The sequence below is a fragment of the Periplaneta americana genome, chromosome 8, assembly GCF_040183065.1.
Source record: "Periplaneta americana isolate PAMFEO1 chromosome 8, P.americana_PAMFEO1_priV1, whole genome shotgun sequence".
Lineage (NCBI taxonomy): Eukaryota > Metazoa > Arthropoda > Insecta > Blattodea > Blattidae > Periplaneta > Periplaneta americana.
The window spans coordinates 169,535,029-169,558,652 of NC_091124.1; the positions used below are offsets into that span (position 1 = coordinate 169,535,029).

Here is a 23,624-nt window from a genome sequence, read left to right on the forward strand (position 1 = left end):
GTTATATTACCGGTTGTTCTTTATGGTTGTGAAACTTGGACTCTCACTTTGAAAGGGGAACATAGGTTAAGGGTGTTTGAGAATAAGGTGCTTAGGAAAAAATTTGGGGCTATGAGGGATGAAGTTACAGGAGAATGGAGGAAGTTACACAACACAGAACTGCACGCTTTGTATTCTTCACCTGACATAATTAGGAACATTAAATCCAGACGTTTGAGATGGGCAGGGCATGTAGCACGTATGGGCGAATCCAGAAATGAATATAGAGTGTTAGTTGGGAGGCCGGAGGGAAAAAGACCTTTAGGGATGCCGAGACGTAGATGGGAAGATAATATTAAAATGGATTTGATTGAGGTGGGATATGATGATAGAGACTGGATTAATCTTGCTCAGGATAGGGACCAATGGCGGACGTATGTGAGGGCGGCAATGAACCTCCGGGTTCCTTAAAAGCCAGTAAGTAAGTATGTTATGTCTATGTTACTTTATTACTGTAAGTATTGTAATTTTATTATTGTATCACTGCCGCCGTGTGTATACCCAATTACAGTGTTAAGAAATACATACATACAAACTAAACGAAATATTCGTCTTGCTTGGGCGACGAGGGAATTTGCGAACATATTTGTGACAATGTTCGTGAACAAAGTTCACGTAGGTCTGAACGCGCAGTTCCGGTTTTATACAATAATAAAAAAAATAAAAATGCAGTAAAATCAAAGGGATGGTAGAATTTGCACATCGACACATAGCTCAATGCTACAGCGCCAGTTTATAACTCGCAAAATCAGGTTCCATCCCTGGCATTAACTGGCACGATATTTATGGTGTACAAGTTCGGACGATAAGAGTTATACCTCAATTTAAACATTCGAAATGCACCAATACAGTTAATTCCATCCTACCTTTTCCCTTAATTTCATATGAGACAAAGATAGGTAGAGCCTCGATGACATCAAATGAAGAGTCCCAGCCAAATATAACTTTTCCACCGTAATACTAACAATCAGTTCAGCGACGTATCTGCGTGGTCTAAGGCGTCATGTCTTGCACTAGAGTTACAGAATTACCTTTGGTTCGAGTCCTCGTGAGCAAAGAAATTTTCTCATAAAATCTCAACCAGTGTAAGGGAGAGATGTTCACCCTACGTCATAATAAATTTGGGGAGCTCTAGAGAGCAGTGAAATCAGATTCGCAGCCAGTTATGACTAAAGGTCAAAGTTTTGTCACAGAGTGGAGGTAACAGGTTAACTGTGCTATGGGTATAGGTGATAGCTCACACACACACATGGCACATTCGAAATAGTCAGAGCAGAAGAAAATAAAAAAGTACCTATTGTAACATGTGTAGGTGTCGATTATTAGTTTGATTGAAAATAATTTGACAGGCACTGTCGTTTTCAGATAAGTTACCAATGAATCAATTATATTAGGTTACAGTTTAATCAATACTTATCACTTAAAACAATGAATTATATCATTGAGTATATATACAGGGTGTTTCCGAGATGGTGTTACAAACTTTCAGGGATGATGGCGAAGAGCACATGTATCAATTTGAGATAAGGAACCCGTCCGGAAATGACCGAGTCGAAAGTTACAAGCAAAAATAGTTGTGTGGAAATGAAATAATTTTATTCCTCTGTACACCTTATTTATGTGTATTTATCAGTACATTTTACACATACTGTATTCATATGAAGTTGTTTACGTTGTTTACATACTTACAGTATTCCATTCAGTGCGCTGTCTGAGAGATGGGGACAGGAAACTACACTAAAGCAATGCAGATGGAGTAATGTGTAACGGACATGGTTGGTCCTGATATGCACGTCTGTGTACAAGTTGCAGTGTCCAGTCGATCAGTCCCAGTGAAATGGAGGAGTACACGAGAGCGGAATAAGCAGACCTGATTTTAGAATACGGATGAGCCAATGGGAACAGTAGACAAGCTCACAGATTGTATCGGGCAAGTACCCACTTAGGAGACATCCGGCCCATACTATTTTTCCACGATTGTTCTAAAAGTTAAGGGAAGGAGGGCACGTGGTACCAAATTACAATTCCATTTCCACACAACTATTTTTGCTTATAACTTTCGACTCAGTCATTTCCGGACCATGGTTCCTTATCTCAAATTGATATACGTGCCCTTCGCCATCATCCCTGAAAGTTTGTAACACCACCGCGGAAACATTCTGTATATATAATATTACGACGAGCGGTTTCGCCTTACTGAAACATCATATCCCATCTGAACATGACAAAAACACATTATAGAATATCTGGTTGACTTACAATATGAGTGAATTGTGCCATTACGACAAAAACTAAAAAATCAAATAAGTTTTTTTAGGAGCATGTTAGAGTAGAGTGCATACGTGATTTTTTTAAATATTTGTACATCATTGGCAAATAAGAAAACACCAGAGTTACAAAGTATTATGTACAATAGATATGACGTCTTAATTATAAAACAGTTAAAAACAATTAAAAACAGTTGAACAACATATGTTGAATGAATTAGTTATAGCTACATATTTTTTAAAATTTCATATGTGATATGTTGAAAAGTACCATCAGTTATGGAAACAAGGATTTAGAAATATGTCAATAAATGTCCAGCAGATAATTACAGATGAATAGTAACTTGATCGTATTGTTTGTTGGTGGACGTTATGATGTATAGAACAGTGGCGTAGCGTGGCAATATGGTCTCTGTAGACTATATAAAAAAGTTGTCGACACTCAATTTTTGTTAGATTTACGGTACAAACTAGAAGCAATATATACAATATAAGTGAGTACCTATCAAATTCTATTAATTTCAAACAAATTAATAGTTTTCTTTTAAATCGTGATATAAAATAAATAAAAATAAATTTAGCCTGCTAGATCCCGCAAGGGCAAGGGCCTCCTGATTGACAGGGCTTGGCTCGGTAGACTTCACTTGTTAGGTGAGCCGATCCTAAGGAGTGTTCTATGTACACAAACACTATATGCACTTGTAAGATTCGCACCACACTATACACTGAGGACGGTGGCTTCTAGATTTCTCCATAGCTGTCTGTCTCTTGTACTGCTCATCCAATGTGCTCCTGCCTTCTTCTTGAAGAAATCGGCCCATCTAGTTGTCTGGCGTTCCACTCTTCTTCCGCCGATCCTGGGATCCCACAATGTCAGTCTGTGCGTCCATCGTCTGTGGTCCATCCTTACCACGTGCCCTCCCCATTTCCACTTCAGACTTTCTGAGGTGTTTAGGACGTCTTTCATGCCGGTACGGTTGCGTAGCTCCTCGTTCCTTACTTTGTTCCTCAGAGAAAGTTGCAGGATTTTTCTTTCCATACTGCGTTGGCAGGTTTGAAGCATACACCTCTGTTTTGATGTTAGTGACCAGGTTTGGCATCCATACAGTAGGACTGGTAATACACATTTTTCCAGGGTCTCAACCTTTAAGCTTAGCTTCTGGGATCGTGATATACTCAATCCTATTAATATTCTATTTTAAAATCTTAGATTACTTGATGATGGTGGTGGTGGTGGTGGTGATGATGATGATGATGATGATGATGATGATGATGATGATAATTAGATCTGTAACTAGTCAGTTCAAATTTCAGTATCTACTGTATACCAAGTTATTAAGCATCAAGCTAACAAAATTGTATCTGTACAAGTGGACGAAACATTGAATATCTCATGCAAGCTTCTTTAATTTATCTCTGAATCTGTTCATTTAGAACTGACGTGATAATCTTAACCCATTTGATCCCAAGACACTTTCAATGATTGGAATATAAATATTTCAGAATTGATATTAACCCATTTATGCCCAAATTATTTTTTATTAAAATGTTGGTGTTTCTTATATATTCCTACTTATTGACACATAAGAAACAAAATAAGATGATTATTGGTCCTCTCAAATCATTTACGCCGTAAATAATGCATGTTCCCATTTGGGAACAGTGGGAGTAAAGGGGTTAATCAGTTCGATTTGGATATCTGCCGAAATGCCTTTGAAACAAGAAGAAGAAGAAGAAGAAGAAGAAGAAGAAGAAGAAAAGAAAAAGATAAGTGGCCCTTCATAAATTGTTCTTCTTGTGCAGTATAGTCTAACAATTCTTTGACTCCAACTCTTCATTGTTTCCCCTGAAAGCTAGTGCTTGTTTTCCTAAGAAAGTTACAGCTTGAAGAAGACGACCTAATATTTTGCGATTAGCAGACACTTTTTCATTGTGCTTAATGGCAGACAAACGTGCAGCTTCGGATAAAACATGTTCAGTTAGTGTGACCCTACCCAGTAGTTGAAACGATTTCCTATTATGAGAGTGTCTTTTAGACGCTTCATATTTCCATGCTTTCCTTTACTTTCTTTACACTTGGTATTCCTTCTTCACTCCACTCTTTTTCGCCCCCAAACAATAGACATATTAACCAATATAATTTATATTGAGTATGACTGCCGGTTAACCAATTACATTTGTCATATCATCATGTTTGAAACGTTCGCTTTTGTCTCTTCTAATACAGTAGCGTGCAAATTAATCCGAACAACGTAATTACTTATGCAAAAACACTCAAACGGGATAAAAAAAAAGGATCTAAGACATAACTCAGTAATCTATGTGGCCTCCCTTGTTCCTAATAAGAAATCTGAGACGATTTGGCATGGATTCCACTAATTTCCCACAAATATTCTTCATTTCTTCATCGCGAAATCATACACCAATGAGGGCAGAAATCATCTTCTCCTTTGTAGAACAATCCATTTTTTTCATTCTTCTTTTGCAAATTGACCACAAGTTCTCAATGGGGTTGATGTCGGATGAGTTGCCTGGCCAGGGGAGTACCTGAATATTCTTCTTGTTGAAGAATTCTGTAGTTTTTCGAGACGTATGGCATGATGCCAGGTCTTGTTGGAACACACCTCTGCCATCCGGAAATTATTTTTGCAGCTGGGGTACGATTCTGGTTTCCAGTAAGTGAATATATTTGTCAGAATTCATCATTCCCTTGATAGGTATTAATGCTCCAGGCTCTTCATGTGTATAACAACCCCAAAACATTACTTTAGGGGGGTATTAGGGTGCTTGTTGGAGATGAGCTGCTTTTAACTTTTTTGGATCCTTTCCGTACGTAAGAAACATGGTGGCCGTAGACCTCGAAGTGAGACTCATCTGAAAAAAGTACATTCTTCCAGTCATTCACTGTCCAGTGTTGATGTAATTTTGCCCACATTAAGCGTTTTTTGCACATAACAGGGGTTAGCAGTTGCTTCTTAATAGGCTTACGAGCCCTTCGTCCAGCTTCCAAAAGCCTACGCCGCACTGTTGTGACGTGAATATTCGCCCCAGTGGTAGCCATTAACTCGCGGGTTAAGTCGACAGCAGTTAGTCTAGGATTTAATTTACTTTTCCTCACAATTAAACGATCATCTGCAGGTGAAGTCTTCCTTTTCCGGCCACAGTTTCCTTTTTTCTGGGGTGTGATGGATCGAGTCTCCCTGTATCGTTTTATGATCGAATTAACAGTAGCCAAACCGATGTGACATTCTGCAGCAATTTGCCTCTGTGCCATAGAAGAATGCTCTGGTATTGTTATAATTTTAGACCGTTTTCGTGGAGTTGTATCCATTTGTGAAGACGACAGAATGTACACAGGATTGCAGTGTTAAGTCTTCAACACAACTGAAATGCTTATAAGTACAAAACGAGAGGCAAAAGTATCCATTTGTGAAGACGACAGAATGTACACAGGATTGCAGTATGAAGTCTTCAACACAACTGAAATGCTTATAAGTACAAAACGATAGGCAAAATGTCACATATTATAAAAAAAATAATAACGACAGACCTTCAACAATGGAGTTACACGTACTACAGATGTCAATTAAAGCGGTATGAGCAGCTGTGAGGCCAACAAAGACAGAAAATGTAAAAATATATCGTGTTCGGATTAATTTGCAAACTACTGTACAAGATAATGCCAAGTTTAGGGGTTGGTCTTTTACTTTTTAATTCGCACTTTCTTTCGTAAGACAGTGTCGAAAACTGCGTTTTTAATCAATATCAACGAAATCAATAGAATCGTCCATACTTCCAAAACAACTAAAATCGGAATATTTATTTAACAGTTGAAACTAGGTCAGTGAGTGAAGGATATTAGCGTTTTCAGCCGACCGTTTCCCACCCTCATTGTCATTTCAAGAGAGCAGGTAGTAGTTAAAGACGAAACCCTCAAAAACAGCATTCTGTCTCAGACGCTGCGTCTTATGCCATTTATGGAAAATAAATAAACCCTGTCTTCCTTCAGCGGGCAGGTTAAAATTCAATATGGAAAGCTACATAACTCACACTTCTATGAGACTGGGAAGGTTCCAATCTTTACTCGACTGTACTGGCGCATCAAATAATTTTAAGACTGCCAAATCACATGCACATACGTTCTTTGGTCGGCGGGAAAAAGTACACAAGTAAAAAAATAATAATTTTTCAGGTGAGACTTTCTTTTTAATTTACTTTTAACTGAATATAAGTATAATAATGAAATTCATGTATGTTAAAGTCAGACTCTTTTCAATTTAAAATACAAGAAAATTTATTATTTCAAAAATTAGAAAAAATATTAGACTTATGTGATTAGGCACAACAGAAAAATCGACTTTTTTGACTTATGTGTCTTTTCCCGCCGACCAAAGAGTTGGAAACTATCGTAGTCTATTTATTTATTTATTTATATGTTATTTTATATTTTTCCGTCGATAGACTCAGTCTCAAAATCTCCCCTGACGCTACGCCACTGGTATTAAAATGTTTAAAACGAAATATAATGTGCCACATACAAATCGATTAGTTTCTTTCAGATGATCGACTAATACAGCCAGTAAACGTCAATGTATCAAGCATATTCTATACAGCTTAATCCTAATTTTGGTAGCAGTGGACGAACATCATCTCCGTAAGTAATTTCACATTACTTTAACATTTAACAATTGTGCATTCAATATAGGTAAAATTAAAACATATTATATCTCCCTTGCATTCCATAACGGTAAAGTTAAAACACATTATATCTCGTTTATCTTCTTAACATATATAGACGAAGAAATGGACACCTATAGCAACAAAGGAAATGAGTGTAATGCATAATATGAAATCTGGTTGTAAAGAATAGAATAAATTACAATTACTTAGTAAATAGAAGAGAAAAGAAGTACATAGATCCTATTGTAACGTTTACACTTTAAACTCAAAATGTATACCTCCAAAACAGTATTGTTAACGTCTTTTAATTACTTTAAGGAGATGCATTATTTCATCACTAAATCATTTTTAAGAAAATATGTTTTGCGCTTAACGATACCATCTGTAATACCTGAATGAATGAACGAATGAATAAATGAACCAATCAGTGAATCACTGAATGAGTCAATGAATCAATCAATGAATCCATGTATGAATGAATCAATGAGTCGATGGATGAAAGGATGGATGAATGGATCGATCTATGATTCATTGATTTGTTGTAGTAAGAGAAGAAGAATTATCAATTAAATGGTAGCACTACACGATGATAATCACGTTCTCGCTTGTAACTCCTGCATGGCTCAATGTGGTCTACCTTTGCCGTCCACCCACAAAGAGTGAGAAACAACTCGAATATTCGTTAAACCGAACTTGAGATACTCCGCGAGACGGAAGTGCTTTGCATATTGACTATAGCGCCAAGCGTTCAATAGTAATATATAATTTATATTGTGACAGCTGCAACGGGGTTCGAACACGCGTCCGACAGGGCGCGCGGCAGACGGAATGCTGGTACGGCGAGCATCTGCATGCTGAAGGGCAGAGGGGGTGTATTACGTCAACGCGGCGAGGGGAGGGTGCGCGCGCAGCTGCTACTTGCGGAGTGAAGGGGGAACGGACCCTCCCGAATCTTCTAGAGTAGTCCGTCGAAGTGGAGATATCCAGATAATTCGAGAGGACACCCGTAGAAATTTCTCGTAACTATGGTTTAGCTATAAAAGAAGAAACGCGAGCGAACTTGAGCAGTTTTCAGTTTATTCAGCCATTCAGTGAGTAAGCCAGTGAACAGAGCAAGCCAGCCAGTCTTGTGTACCGGAGTTCGACTTGAGTGTGCGTCCGCAACTGTGTCAGCATCCGAAGGCCTGAGTTCGAGTGCAGTGGACCGCAGTTGGAGGGACCTGAGTTCGAGTACAGTGGACTGTCTCTGAAGGTCTGTGGTTCGAGATACTGTGAACTCGAGTGACTGAGCTAGAAGAACTGTGAACTGAGAACTGACAGTTCTGATTTGTAAATAGTGCTTTGAGAACATTAGATAAAATTAACAGTTCATTGTTGTTCGTAATAGTCCAAGTAAATTGTCATTGTCGTCAGTGGAGTGCTATAACGAATACTGTGTTGAGTGTAAAATCCCATTGTTGACGAGAGCGTTTAAGGTGAATTGTAGAAAGGAATTATTGCTGAGATAATAAAGGTTACATTGTTGAGTTGAAATAAATTTACAATATTTTTCGTAACCGGTTGTGCACGACTCCAATAGAAATCACCATTTCGTACAATAGTGTTTTGCAGATGAATAGGCCTATACTAACTTCTTTCGTGAGCCAACTGTATAAGTTTATACATGCGCATACGCCTATCAGTAGTTGGGTCCTTGCCGGTATTGTTCGTTGCACAAAACAATGGAAAGCGTAGGAATATGTTTACTAAACTTATACAGATCTTTTATTATACAAAGTGAACCTAAGTAATGTCATTAGTTCTGGTGGATGATTCCTTTAGTAAAGAGCAACAAAAAGAGACAAATAACGTTTTGCTGTGTTACGAATATTTTCCAGAAAAATGTCTATTTTAAAATACATGAATTACGAGATCGTGCAACGCTGTGTAATCAGTAGGGAGTGCACATAAGACTTTGTTGATCTGAACAACTTCTTCACCTGGCTTATTATGAACAGAGAATTTGAAGTTCATTACCACGTACATAGTTTTTAAACTCGTCAGAAAAAATACCATGTGTTTAAACCATGTAAGATAGCGGAGAATGAACACTGCTCATTTCAGTTTAAGCGAGTTTACATACACCGTTGCAGCAAGGCGTATTCGAATTTGTAATAACTAGACTTCGTGGAATTGCCACGACAATCCTAAGGTTTACTGCGCACGCGGTATAGATTGTATGAGACGGGGACGTGCAAAGGATCGAGTATGCCTCTGATATAAACAATGAGCAGTATACTACGGTTACAATAAAACCTATATCCTGCATTCAAGAAATATATTGAATGATCATTGAAGTAAGAAATGTCTAAACATGTAAACACACAATTATTTTGTAGTGAGATGTATTAACTCTTAAAATTTAATGTAATATACTCACATCATCCTTGAATATGTTCATTGCAGTAAAGAGTTACGTACATTTTGAGCAACTGCAAAGTGAACCTCCTCCGATGGTCACTCAAACAGTTTTTATACTGGGAAAATGTACGTTCAACATCACACGATGTGATAGGTGGATATTTGAAGAACGGAAAGTCACTAGTTTTTAGTACACCAACTTCAGATGTCTTGTCGTGACCTGATAGTACATCATTTATAATACGAAGTTGTGAATAGGCAGAATTTTCAGCAATAATGTTTCTCAACTTACATTTCACTTTTTCTAAAATTAGTGAATTGTTATTTCGGATAACGGTTTGTGATAATTTATTCACTATATTAAGGGCGTCTGAGAGTTGTAGTTTAGACGATTCTAACAGGGCGATGCTTTTGGACACCATTTTAAAATTAGAATCAATGAACAGAATATATTCCAATAGATGTTCAGAAGGCAATGATTTTACAGCTGCAACAGCGGAACTGTCTGTGCTATCCAATTCATCAATTACCTCCATTATTTTGCCGTAATGTTCTGCATAATAATTAACAGCATCCAACCACGTTTTTCAACCAGTTAAGACTGGCTGCGGGGGTAAGGGTATTCCAGGGACAATTGTTTGGAACAGCAACACTCATTGTAGTATGTTTGATTGAATTCTTGTCTGCACTGAACAAATGTTAAGCTTTGACTATTCCAACCGCAGTAATGCAAAAACAAGTGCTTACATAGATATACATTAGCTGTAGTTGCTCTATCTATTTGGACCGGTCACATCTCTTAACATGAACTGCTTATACTACGAGACCGGGCGGTCGCCCACCTCCTCTATACTACCGTACATCGGCAACCTGATAGCATGCTGCGTGTGGCAATTCAACGAAGTCTAGTAATAACTACTTTCCGACTTCTGGTTGTATCATGATAAACAATAGAACATTAAAAAATGGCTGAATTATTAGAACCTTGGAATTTATATAATTGGACTTTATCGATCTAAGGCGATTCGGAAACATAATGGAATGTGAGTAGGCGTACGACGCTGAGTTTTTACCCAATATAAAACAGAAACTAACATTAGCAACAAACATACTCCAGATGAAATTCGAAATCAGGATTATGGCTTCAAGCTGAGTTAGAGCTGCGTCTTAGGGTTCGTACATGTTGAAGCGACGATAAACGATAAAAGAAGCAGCGATGCTATGTCAGAGAGAATTGAAGCAGGCATTGTCATCGAGGTGTGTGTATTGGAGTAACGATAAAAACGAAGATACACGATAAAAGCGACGAAAAAGAAAAGTTCCGTTTTCTTCGCTCTTGTAGTTCATATGATCTCTGATTAAGATAATACTGATCTGTATAATGACCGGTGGTTATCAATATATCCGAATATTAATATATTTATTATTATTTCGGCATATTTAATTAATTGTTGTAGATATTGGTAAATTGATCAGTTGTGTATTTATTCGTGATACATTATGTGATCACAATAACCAATCACAGCACAACGAATTTATACTACCTTTGGGATGAGAAACGGGTTCAATTTTGTACGTATTTAAGTTATATTAACCTTGAACCTAGCTGCTGATATTTCCTATATATCTTCTTTCATTAAGTGGATGTATAGAATATCTTCTACTGACTATTACAGTCTTACTACGTCATACTACTTTTGACCAATAAAACGGTACGAAAGGACGTATTTCAACCAATCATGGCTGCTTATCGCGTCCCTAGCACTTGTTTAATTTTATCGCGTCCCTAGCATTTGTTTAATTTTACCGCGTCCCTAGCATTTGTTTCTTTGTTTGCCAAAATTTGAAACTGCGCTGGTCTGGACGTCAAAAATAATATATATATATATATATATATATAAACAAACCACTCCAATCGATGCACAGCAGTTTCAAATATGACTCGCATTGGCATTCAAGAACAAGAATTAATAAAAATCACTGATCATACCTATGCATCTTCTGAATTCCGATTTACAAATAAATGAAGAGCACCATTCGGAAATCCTGAATAAGTTGAATACAACATGTAGGTCTAAATCAACGAGTTCCACTTCTATTACGCACACGTCCAATATAACATCAATTGAACCACCAACCAGATTCAAATTTGAAAATTGTACATTCAATAATTATTCCTTTTAAAATTATTCATTCGGAAATCCTGAATAAGTTGAATACACCATGTAGGCCTAAATCAACGAGTTCCACTTCTATTACGCACACGTCCAATATAACATCAATTGAACCACCAACCACATTCAAATTTGAAAATTGTACATTCAATAATTATTCAGGTTTAGTTTTTATGTCATCGTCGTTAATTAAAACTTTTCTAACACTTGTGTATATTAGTTAGGTTATGTTATAGCTTCTGCTATATGATATTATGGATAGTCACGTATCAGAGATTGTTTAATATTAAGATTTATTGAAAATCATCTGTCAAGTGACGTTGATTACTGGGATTCGGACAATTGAAGTGGAATGTTGCATTTTAATAAAAATGAAACTGAATGAACAAAGCCTTCTTGACTAGTAACATTGCCATCGTGTATAATAGATCGAGAACTTCTCGACGAGAAGGCATTGCTCACTACTGCCATCTAGCATGCATCTAGCGCAATATTTGTAATGTTGAGATGGTACAATAATACATTATTTGAAGACAGTTGTATTTTCGTAAGTCAATTAATATTTTATTGTATTGGAGTACTTCGTTACTTCTAATTTTTATATACTTTCTTCTAATCGTGTAATAGTCAATTAAATCCCACTCGAGTTTTGATTTTGTCTAGATAAATCAAAACGTCTAGTGAGATTACTGTTGATAAATCAAAATGTTCGCTTCCCGCGTCCTCGTTGCTCCGATATGAACACTTGATTCTTTGATAATACCAAAGCGTCGCTAGGTCATTTCTTTTATCGTTTATCGTTGCTCCAACCTGTACCTACCCTTAGACGTCTGCTACTGAGCGGACAGATAAGGAACCTGGATTCAGAAGATTCAATATAGAAAACAATTCATAACGAGTGAGAACCGAGAAGACGTTCGATTCAACTTTCGATTCAGGAAGGACTCGATTTATTTCGTTTACTGAATCATGATTCGTTCGTTCGATTCAATGATTCGTTCATTATGAACGACTCGTTCATAATCTCCCCGCCACTAGTATAGACTATCTTCTACTGATAAATCAAAATGTTCGCTTCCCTCGTCCTCATTGCTCCGATATGAACACTTGATTCTTTGATAATACCAAAGCGTCGCTAGGTCGTTTCTTTCATCGTTTATCGTAGCTCCAACGTGTACGTACCCTTAGCCGTCAAGCGGTTGTAATTGTAATTATTGTTCTCATCCTTTAAAATGTAAGCGCTATTTATGGAAGATTCACAAAACGCATGAAATAAAAATTAATCTCTGACGCTGAATATGACATCGCAGAGATCTGTCAAGGTATATGGGCTACAATGTGACATGCACAGACTATCCGAAGTCCTGTGTATTCCTTCTGCACGACGATCGCTGCAAAAATCCCTGGACGAGGGAGATGCCATTAATCACATGACGTCACGGATGCTCCGACTCCCGATTGGCCCGCGCTGCTGTGAGGACTTTATGAGCTCGGGCACCTGCTGACGTCATAGTAGTGATAGTAGTCTGTTCCCCTCCCCTCAACCCTCAGCGCCTGCCTCGTGCTACTGGAGCGGAGTTTGTTTTTTTGCCGTGGAAAACTTTGCAAACACCTGCTGAGCTGAAGCATGGGCGGCCCGTCCACTCGAGTCCTCTGCCAGATTATTCTTCTTGTTCCAGACATAAAACATCTTCCTTCAACCGGGTCAATGACAAAAAATCTGTGTCCGTGATTTATCTTGGAAGATTTCCACATTATTTACTTTAGTTTATGTGCGACAGGACCTCCCGCACAGCACCTCGGGTCTTGCTGTGCTAAATCTCATGCCGGTTACAATGATGTCTCACTCTCTTTCGTCTACTTTACTTCCTTTCTCTCGTAGATACTCTATTATCGCTTATTTTATTATACTTCTTCCTTCCTCTTTTTACCAGAGTTTTCATTTCCTGTCTCTTTGTACCTCTTCCTCCACATGTTTTCACCATCTTCTACTATTTTTTCTTGGTCATTCCAGCTCTTATTTATTTACTTTTCCTATATTTTCTTATTCCTCCTTTTCCTCTTTCTTTTGATCCTTCTTCACCATTTCTTTCCTGTTCCTTTATTTACTTTTATTCCTCTTCTCTGCACCTACGCTTTTTCTGTTCCTTATCTTCGGTTTTCATTTAATTTACATCCGTTATTTCCCTTTTTTCTCCACGTTCCATTTCTTCCATCCACGAATTTGTATTTCTGTAGTAGCTTACTTCTTTCTTTTACCTCAATTTTTGCTTCTCTTTATTTCTTTAGCTTGTTTTTTTTTTAACTAGAATAGGCTAAGTCTTTCCCTGCACCGATTATGGGCAACCATTTCGAGATCCGCGGAGAAACAAAAATTTCAGAATTTCAAATGCTTACTGCAGCCGTGGCGAAAATGCGACTCACGAGCACATTGTGGCTCGCAATGATAGCTATGCTTTCTACCTCCCATAACCCCCACCCTCTTACTCACTGGTGTCAAACTCCGTTCCATTTGTATTTTGTCTCTGATCTGCGAGTGGCGTATCGTCGCAATGTCTCTCTCGAATACAGGCCAATGTCAATGAGAATATTCAATGTATGATTTGTTCACAAGTGTTACGAGAAAACGACGGTATAACATAAAACGGCATTATACTACATGTTACTGATGAAACATTAAAAGGTTGTGTTATTATTATTATTATTATTATTATTATTGTTATTATTATTATTACTATTATTATTATCTCTGCACCTCTTTCACAATAGCCCTGCCAAGACTCTGGAATTCGTTACCTGCCACCATCAGGGACTGTCGAAATAAAACTGAATTCAAACGCAAACTTACTAGGCACTTGAGACTCGTTCAGACATGGTTTCTTGTAAATAGTTCTCTTAATCTATCACAAAATATTTCAATATCCGGTAATTTCATCACTATAGAATTTTGTTATTGTAGGTTTAATTTGTAATTCAGTAAATACAAAAATATTCTTTGTTCTTAACTTCTATGATAAAATGTCTAGCTTTCATTAATCAGGTAATCTTGTCGTACTTTAATTTTTATTGTAATTGTAATTGTAAATTTAATTTTAATTGTAATTTTAATGTTAATATTATAGTTGTAATCCCCTGGTAGAGGGGCAGAGAAGGCCTGACGGCCTTATCTCTACCAGGTTAAATAAATAAATACTAAATCGATCCTTTTTCAGCAGATGTACGAATAATGCGGTTAGATCTTCAATTTAAACTCACATATTTACAATGTGATGTTATGTGAAAGCTAGATGTAAGGACGTGACAAATGTTGAACATTTCAAATCTTTGTCAAAAATAAATATCCGAAGCTTCGTTCTTTCGCTTTCTCTTTTGAAGCCATGTTCGCTACAACTTACGTTTTTGAAAAATTATTTTCAACAATGAAAATAGGTAAAAACCAAATTTAGATCACGACTGACAGACAAATACCTTCGTGATCAACTACGACTGGCAGTAAGTGACATCATTCCTGATTTTGAAACTCTGTCGCAGAGACATTCTAAAGACAGTTAATTTTTGGTTGTGATGTGTTCTATGTTTCATTCTTCATTTCTTTCTTCGTTACACGTACTAAACATTAGTTTGTAACCTTATACTGTATATAATTGTATTTAAGTGCTTCACGTAAGGAAAATGAAAATCCGTTAATAAGTCAGACAGTTGCTTCACTTCCACTTCGGATGTCCGCCTTTCTCCATAGGTGCTATGCAAGTTGCAGATTACACAGTGGCTCGGCGTACGATGACGTTTTCGCCACGGCTGGCTTACTATGAGCCACAGTAGAATGATTATTAGTTATTAGGCCATGAACCAAAGTAAGTTGTGTGACTACGACCAATGACGCCAACTCCTCTTGCTACGTGTATGAGGGCGCCTAAGTTGCGTATAAAACTAGCCGTATCGCGCGGACTCTCTCAGTATTAATTCGTCATTGAGAGGAGCTACAGACCTGTAAAACCACTCGTTTCATTTGTAATCACGAGTTATGCGATATTAAAGTGGTAGTAGACAAATACGATGCACTTCGAATGAATGATAGTGAAAAATTAGTGGTGAGCTGGGACGTATTTTAGAATATCCATTCATATGAAGAGAAAATATAGGGTAGATGAGGGTAATTGTAAACAGGGGTAATTGTAAACAAATGCTGTGAGAAATACAAAATTGCCAATATAATAAAAATAAGAAAAAAAAATAAAGACAGTGGAACACATTGCATTAAATATTTGCAACGCGTTAGGTCTGGCAACTCATCATAAAATATTTTTCTAATTTACATTTAAAAGAAATTAAAGTTCGGCAGCCCTTTACTTCAGGCGGCAGAGAATTCCAGTGACGAGAAGTAGCAACAGTGAAAGATGAAAAATAAAGAGATGATGTGTGGAGTGGTATTTCTAGTGTTTTATCATATTGTGACCGGGTATTTAAGTTATGATACCGTGAAAGACTGTGGAATCGGACAGATAAGTAAGAGGGAGTAGAGGTGTGCAAAATTCGGTATAAGAGAGGTTTCATAAAATCAACGACGATATTCTACCGGTGTACCCCTTATGCAAAAAAAAAAAAAAAAATCTTTTTCATTACGTAACGCTTTCTTTATTATTTTCTTATATCCTTTCCTTTGCTCTTTTATTTTTATATCCCTACGTTGTTTTTGCCTGTTCCTTTCTTCCCGTTTTCGTTATTTATCCTTATTTCTTGCACTTTTTACTCATTCATTAATCAAATTCGTTTTCTGTCTTTCTTTCTTTGCTACTCTCACTCTTTATCACTTCTAATCCGGATTACGCACTTCTCCAGTGAAGTTTCGAATCTCACGGTTCGCAGCTGCAGCGCGTATTCACGGGATATCGATCCCATGGACCTCATGTTCTGCACCCGGGCTCTGATTGTCGTGAGCGAGCCAAGCTCTGAGGACTCAGTTTTGCCACTTGACGTCGCCGGGACCTGAAGTGGCAGTAGTAGGATGAGAAGGGCTCCCTCCTCGAGATAAAATCTCATTTAGGCTGGAAATACTTGTTGCCTGCGAGCTACGAGAAAGGGGAGGGGTTTACAGAGAATTGATAGACAAACGGAAAACATTTATCAGGGCGCGTCATAATTATGGTTTCCTGAAAATCAATAGCGCTGAGCCAACTCTATTAGATAAACAGTCTTGCACATATATACTAATAATAAATCTGTAGCCGAAATTTTTCTGGTAATTTTCGATTTTCCAAAAATAATTGGTCCTAACATATATAATTAACCACCCTGAAACCGAAAATCGCTTTTTTGAAATTTTCGTTTGTATGTCTGTCTGTCTGTCTGTATGTTTGTTACCTTTTCACGCGATAATGGCTAAACCGATTTCGATGAAAATTGGAATATAAATTAAGTTCGTTGTAACTTAGATTATAGGCTATATGGCATTCAAAATACATTATTTAAAAGGGGATTATAAGGGAGCCTGAATTAAATAAATCGAAATATCTCGCTTATTATTGATTTTTGTGAAATATGCTACATAACAAAGGTTTCTTTAAAAATGATTTCTGATAAGTTTCATTCTCTGAAAAATTTTGATAGGACTGATATTTAATGAGATAAATGAGTTTTAAAATTAAAATAACTGCCATCTAAGGCGGTGTATTGAAATAAAAAACAAATGACTTCGTCTATAAGGGGCCTTGGACACAACAATCGAAAGCTATGAAACATAGCCTACAGACAATGTTTCTGTGTTTGTATGAAGTAATATCGGAAGTTAAATTAACCGATTTGTATAATTAATTATTATTTCATCATTGGAAAGTGTAGTTTCTCAGGATGGACATAATGCTATAATGTTATTACAGTAACTTGTGAGTTAATTGAGGACAGGTAAGATTAAAATAGCTTCTTATGCACAGAAAACTTGATAGGTTATTCTGTATATTCATTTCCTGTATTTCTTAAAATAATGTTTATGAACATATTCATTTTTATCTCAGAGAATTAACGAACAATTTCAATTTAAATTTCAATTTTACTTATTTCAAATATACAGAATAAAGAAATATAATTACAAAACAAACAAAGAGAAATACAAATAAAATAATACAAGCAATATAAAAAGAAGATACAGTAGTATTAACAAAATTTGAGACCGAATGAGCAGCGCTCGTGCTCGGTCGCAGTTCGAGACAACGAGAGTGTATTGATTTAGTATGCAGTAATAGTACGTTAGCTTAGCAATCCATTATTTTATAATTCAAATTTTAACCATGCTCAATTGAATCGTGTTAAAATACATAAAATACATATGCAATAAATGCAATGCAAAAAAATTGGGTAATGAGCCAAGCAGATTATGTTGCGCTGTTGTAAAAGTTGTTCCTCCTGAGATTCAAGAGCTCCCACAACAAATTAAAAACTTTCTAATTCGAGTACATCCGTTATCAACACACTTTTTCATAATATGATATAATATAATATAAACATAATAATAAATCTGTAGCCAAAATTTTTCTGTTAATTTTCGCTTTTACAAAAATAATTGGTAATAACAAATAAGAAACATGTTAAAGGAATTGTCATTGCACCAAATGAGTGGTCTCTGGATCAAAATGATCGCATTTTAATATTTTAAATACAATTTAAATTAAGTAACATATTAAACGATTTATCCTTCTATCAAACACGAATGTTCCCTGGATCAAATGTCCTATTTTAATTATGTAATTACTTTATATTTATTTCTAACGGGTGCAGCGGAGCGCACGGGTACGGCTAGTTATAAATATAAGTAGAAAGGATACTTTCTGGTTTTGTTATTGAAATGGAATATTAGATAAATAATATGCTAATGACCCAGTAAGGCGGCTACAGTATTCAATGATGAAGTCTTGATGTGGTGTGATATGATATGATATGATATATGATATGATATGATATGATATGATATGATATGATATGATATGATATGATATGATATATGATATGATATGATATATGATATGATATGATATATGATATGATATATGATATGATATGATATGATATGATATGATATATGATATGATATGATATGATATATGATATGATATATGATATGATATGATATGATATGATATGATATATGATATGATATGATATGAAATATGATATGATATGATATATGATATGATATGATATGATATATGATATGATATGATATATGATATGATATGATATATGATATGATATGATATATATATGATATGATATATGATATGATATGATATATATATGATATGATATATGATATGATATATGATATATGATATGATATGATATGATATGATATGATATGATATGATATGATGATATGATATATTTCTCAATACATTTGGTCCTGCTGACTCTTCACATTTCTGTATTCGGGTCAGCAATCCCTCACTTACACTATTTACAACTTTAACACAGACGTAATGTGACCCTGAAGGCTCTCCTTACTATGTCTTTCATGTCTCTTCACTTTCACTTAACTATCCTTGTATTGTATTGTATTGTATTGTATTGTATTATATTATATTGTATTGTATTTATTAACATTCCGCGGTATTCATACATGCTTACAGCTAGAATATGGAACAAGTAAAAAAACTTAATATTATTATAAAATCTTAATTTATAGTCACAGTCTAGATGAAATATATACAGACGAGATTTACAATATAGTCTACTAGTACAACACATAGTTTTAGTATCAATTTCATGAAGCGTTATTGAATGTCATGAATTCACTTACAGAATAGAAGGCGTGAGAAATTAGATACTTCTTTAATTTGGCCCTAAAAATTTTATGTTTTGAGTTTCATTTTTTATATTGATAGGGAGGCTATTAAAAATTTTTACTGCCATATAACGCACTCCTTTTTGATAGCACGGTAGACTTGCCAATGGAGTATGAAAGTAATTTTTGACGTGTATTTATGCTATGAACTGTTGAATTAGTTACAAAGTATTCCACGATTACATACGAGGAAGATTATTAATGAAAAGATATACTGACAAGCCATGAGCATTATTTGTAGTTTTTTGAAAATAGTCCTACACGATCCTCTAGATTTGGCACCTATTATTATTCTAATTACTCTTTTTTGCAATAGAAATATATTGTTACTATCTATGGAATTTCCCCAGAATATTATTCCAAAACTCATTACCGAGTGGAAGTATGCAAAGTATATTGTTTTTAAGGTATTGATATTTACTATCTTTTGCATAGATCTAATAGCAAAACAAGCTGAATTTAATTTGGGGGTAATTTCTTTAATATGATTTTTCCAATTTAACACATTATCGACTTTTAAGCCAAGAAATTTGGTTGTTGTTGTTTCTAATAGGGGTCTATTATTAATTATTGAGCTAGAAATTTGCGAGGTGTAATTTTGACAGGATTTAAATTGAATTATGTTAGTTTTGTTACAATTTAATACTAATTTATTGACTGAGAACCAGTCACATATTTTGAAGAGAATTTCCTCTGTTGAAGATTGGAATGTGTTGGAGTTATTGGCTGTAATTACTATACTTGAGTCATCTGCAAATAATATGGGATGACCTACATCTTTTATTAATGGGGAAAGATCATTTATAAACACTAGAAAAAGTAGGGGACCTAATATCGATCCTTGAGGAATTCCATTATTAATAGTTCCCCATGTCGATGCAGATTTCATAGTTGTATTGATTTATCCACTTCCATTCTGCTTCCCTTCTCTTATTCTCAGTTCACTTAAAAAAAATGTCTACATTCAACTTCCTTCCCTCACTTTCTCATAACTAACTTAATACTTTCTTCTAGTACAGAAGACCTAACCCTTGTTGACTATTTAACTAGGTTTCACTTTTCGTAGCGTCCTGACATAAGTATTTAAGGTTCAAGTTTGATCCCTGAAACTCCAGGATATACTAACCGATAACTTTCCTGACTTGTTTGGGAACGAAAATGCGCTGCGTGATTATTACAAATAAAAAATAATTTAACTTCAAATCTAACATAAATGTATAAAGAAGCACATTACTTGCTGTGATAGAAAAATTACAGCATAAACTGATTTTTTGTATCATAATAGCCCTACTTGACTCTATATTCTTAAAAAATGGAGTCAAATGACGTGTACAAACACACAGGATTCATAGAAATAAATTAAGAATTAGAGATACAAAATCAGACAGATATTGACAACGACTAAGAATGAGAGAGCTATGCTGTCTTAATAAAACAGCCTGAGATTGAGATGCAGACAGACGGAGGCATTTTTTGAACATAGGCTAGTGATCACAGCAAAGAAATACATAATATAAAAATCTATTTCCAATCATCAAGCGTATTGTATACGTGCATTTCAAGAAACACACTCCTCACTAAAGAAGTTGTCTATCGAAAGTTGAAACTGCATTCTGTCGATCCAGTACTAATTTCGATTCCTGTCATCGATAAACGTCTCAAGATGTCACTTGCTACATCCGGGGCGCCATTCTCGGCTGCCAAGACTGCCTCGTTTTATTTTGTGTAACAAATATGTGCATAAAAATCTTCTCCCTATCTCTCTCTATGCGATTTCTGCAATCGCATGAGGCAATCTCCCATGATTGAATTTTTCATAGCTTCCCACATCCCTTCTCGAGGTGAGATTTTTATGTAGTGCATAAAATATACACAGCAACTCAGAATCAAATTGAAAATAGGAAGATTTTGTGGTTCACTCCTTATTTCTCTCTACCCAATTCGTTCACACGATCTGGAGTTCGATAGAAAGTGACAATATTATCTAATTTGAATTTCTTCACATTATTTCAATCAACTGACAAATTATCATGCCAAAACTTATGACTTTAATCTAGAACCATTCCCATTCGATATTTTATACGCATATTGTCGGTTTATCTATTGGTATTCCTAAGCTAAGTGTAAAAGTTACATTATTGCGATGTACCTTCCGTGCAGGAATTCTGCGTTGTCATATGATGAAGTATCGGTGGAGAGGAGAAAAATTCTCTCCGGCACCGGGATTCGAACCCGGGTTTTCAGATCTGCATGCTGACGCTCTATCCACTAAGCCACACCGGATTCCAATTCCGATGCCGGATTGAATCCTCTCAGTTTAAGCTCCAACTCTTAGTTTCCCTTTAGTGGCCAACCCTCATGCACAATTGCACAATGTCCAACACAATAATGTGTAGAGGTGCACTCACTACGAGTGACTAAGTGGCCGGGATCCGACGAAATGAGCGCCGCCTTAAATCACTAAGTGATTATATACGCATATCATATTATTGCGATGTACCGAAGTAGTCTCAATAAAAAATTCATGTTAGTTTCAATCAGTCAGTAAGTTAGATCAGTCAGCCAGTAATTGAAGTTAGTTATGAAAGACATTTAGGCTATTTAAAATTTTAAATCATATGACTTAGGCCTATCATTCTTACTGCAAATTAACATTTGCTATAACATGTTACTAAAAGAAAAGTATTAACGTTTTCGCTTGTACGGCATCATCAGATACATAATTATTTAACGATATCTAACATAAGTATAATATACAGGGTGTTTCCGAGGTGCTGTTACAAACTTTCAGGGATGATGGCGAAGGGCACATGTATCAATTTGAGATAAGGAACCATGGTCCGGAAATGACTGAGCCTCCCATCTAGCACGTCGTATGCGTCGGTTAAGAAAAACCAAGGCCTAAGGGTTTCGGGCTTGGATTTCCGAATATAGTGCAGAGGTCGAAAAAATCGAATTGGAGACTAATTTCAATCCAGATACCTTTCTAGTATTGTATTTCAGTCAGGATGATTTACATAGCTACTGTTAAAGGTATTTAATATGGAGACAGTGAATTATAAAGTTTCGAACATAATACTGACACGGAAAGCACTGGCAGATCTCGAGTTGAGGTTCGACGCCTTCATATAGGACTACTGTTGCAACATGATCCCACTGTTCACCGTTGTTCTGGCAACGCTGTAGCTGTCTGGTGTTCTAATAATTCCTCATGAGCGTCACGCCGCCCGCTGAGAAACTTTTTAATTAACTCCAACATGGCGGCTGCGCGAGCTTCAGGTGGGCGTATAGCTCGATGCACTACATGCCGTGATGCTTATGATTACACTTAAGCAATTCCTTACAGGTACTGCACGCTTACGCCGTTAAGCTTATGAAGAAAATATAAGCGTAACGACTCATTTTGACTGGCCTACATAGTTTTCAAATTTGTTCTTCCTTATGTCTACTAGACAACTTCGCGACACACAGAAATCAACAGAGAGTTTAGCCATGCCTTCTAGTTAATATCAATAGAAGGGAAATATCTTCATATGCCAATATAATAATAATAATAATAATAATAATAATAATAATAATAATAATAATAATAATAATCTATACTAATAATAAATGTTATATGTTATGTTTTATTTAACGACGCTCGCAACTGCAGAGGTTATATCAGCGTCGCCGGATGTGCCGGAATTTTGTCCCGCAGGAGTTCTTTTACATGCCAGTAAATCTACTGACATGAGCCTGTCGCATTTAAGCACACTTAAATGCCATCGACCTGGCCCGGGATCGAACCCGCAACCTTGGGCATAGAAGGCCAGCGCTATACCAACTTGCCAACCAGGTCGACTTACTTACTTACTTACAAATGGCTTTTAAGGAACCCGAAGGTTCATTGCCGCCCTCACATAAGCCCGCCATCGGTCCCTATCCTGAGCAAGATTAAGCCAGTCTCTATCATCATACCCCACCTCCCTCAAATCCATTTTAATATTATCCTCCCATCTACGTCTCGGCCTCCCTAAAGGTCTTTTTCCCTCTGGTCTCCCAACTAACACTCTATATGCATTTCTGGATTCGCCCATACGTGCTACATGCCCTGCCCATCTCAAACGTCTGGATTTCAAGTTCCTAATTATGTCAGGTGAAGAATACAATGCGTGCAGTTCTGTGTTGTGTAACTTTCTCCATTCTCCTGTAACTTCATCCCGCTTGGCCCCAAATATTTTCCTAAGC

The 23,624-nt window shown here is 36.3% G+C and overlaps 1 non-coding gene across 1 annotated transcript; it reads right to left on the reverse strand.

The window, feature by feature from the left end:
- Positions 1-21,605: 21,605 nt before the first annotated feature.
- Positions 21,606-21,677, reverse strand: TRNAC-GCA (transfer RNA cysteine (anticodon GCA)). The gene has a single exon. It is a non-coding gene; the product is annotated as a tRNA-Cys (tRNA).
- Between the last annotated feature and the right edge of the window lie 1,947 nt (positions 21,678-23,624).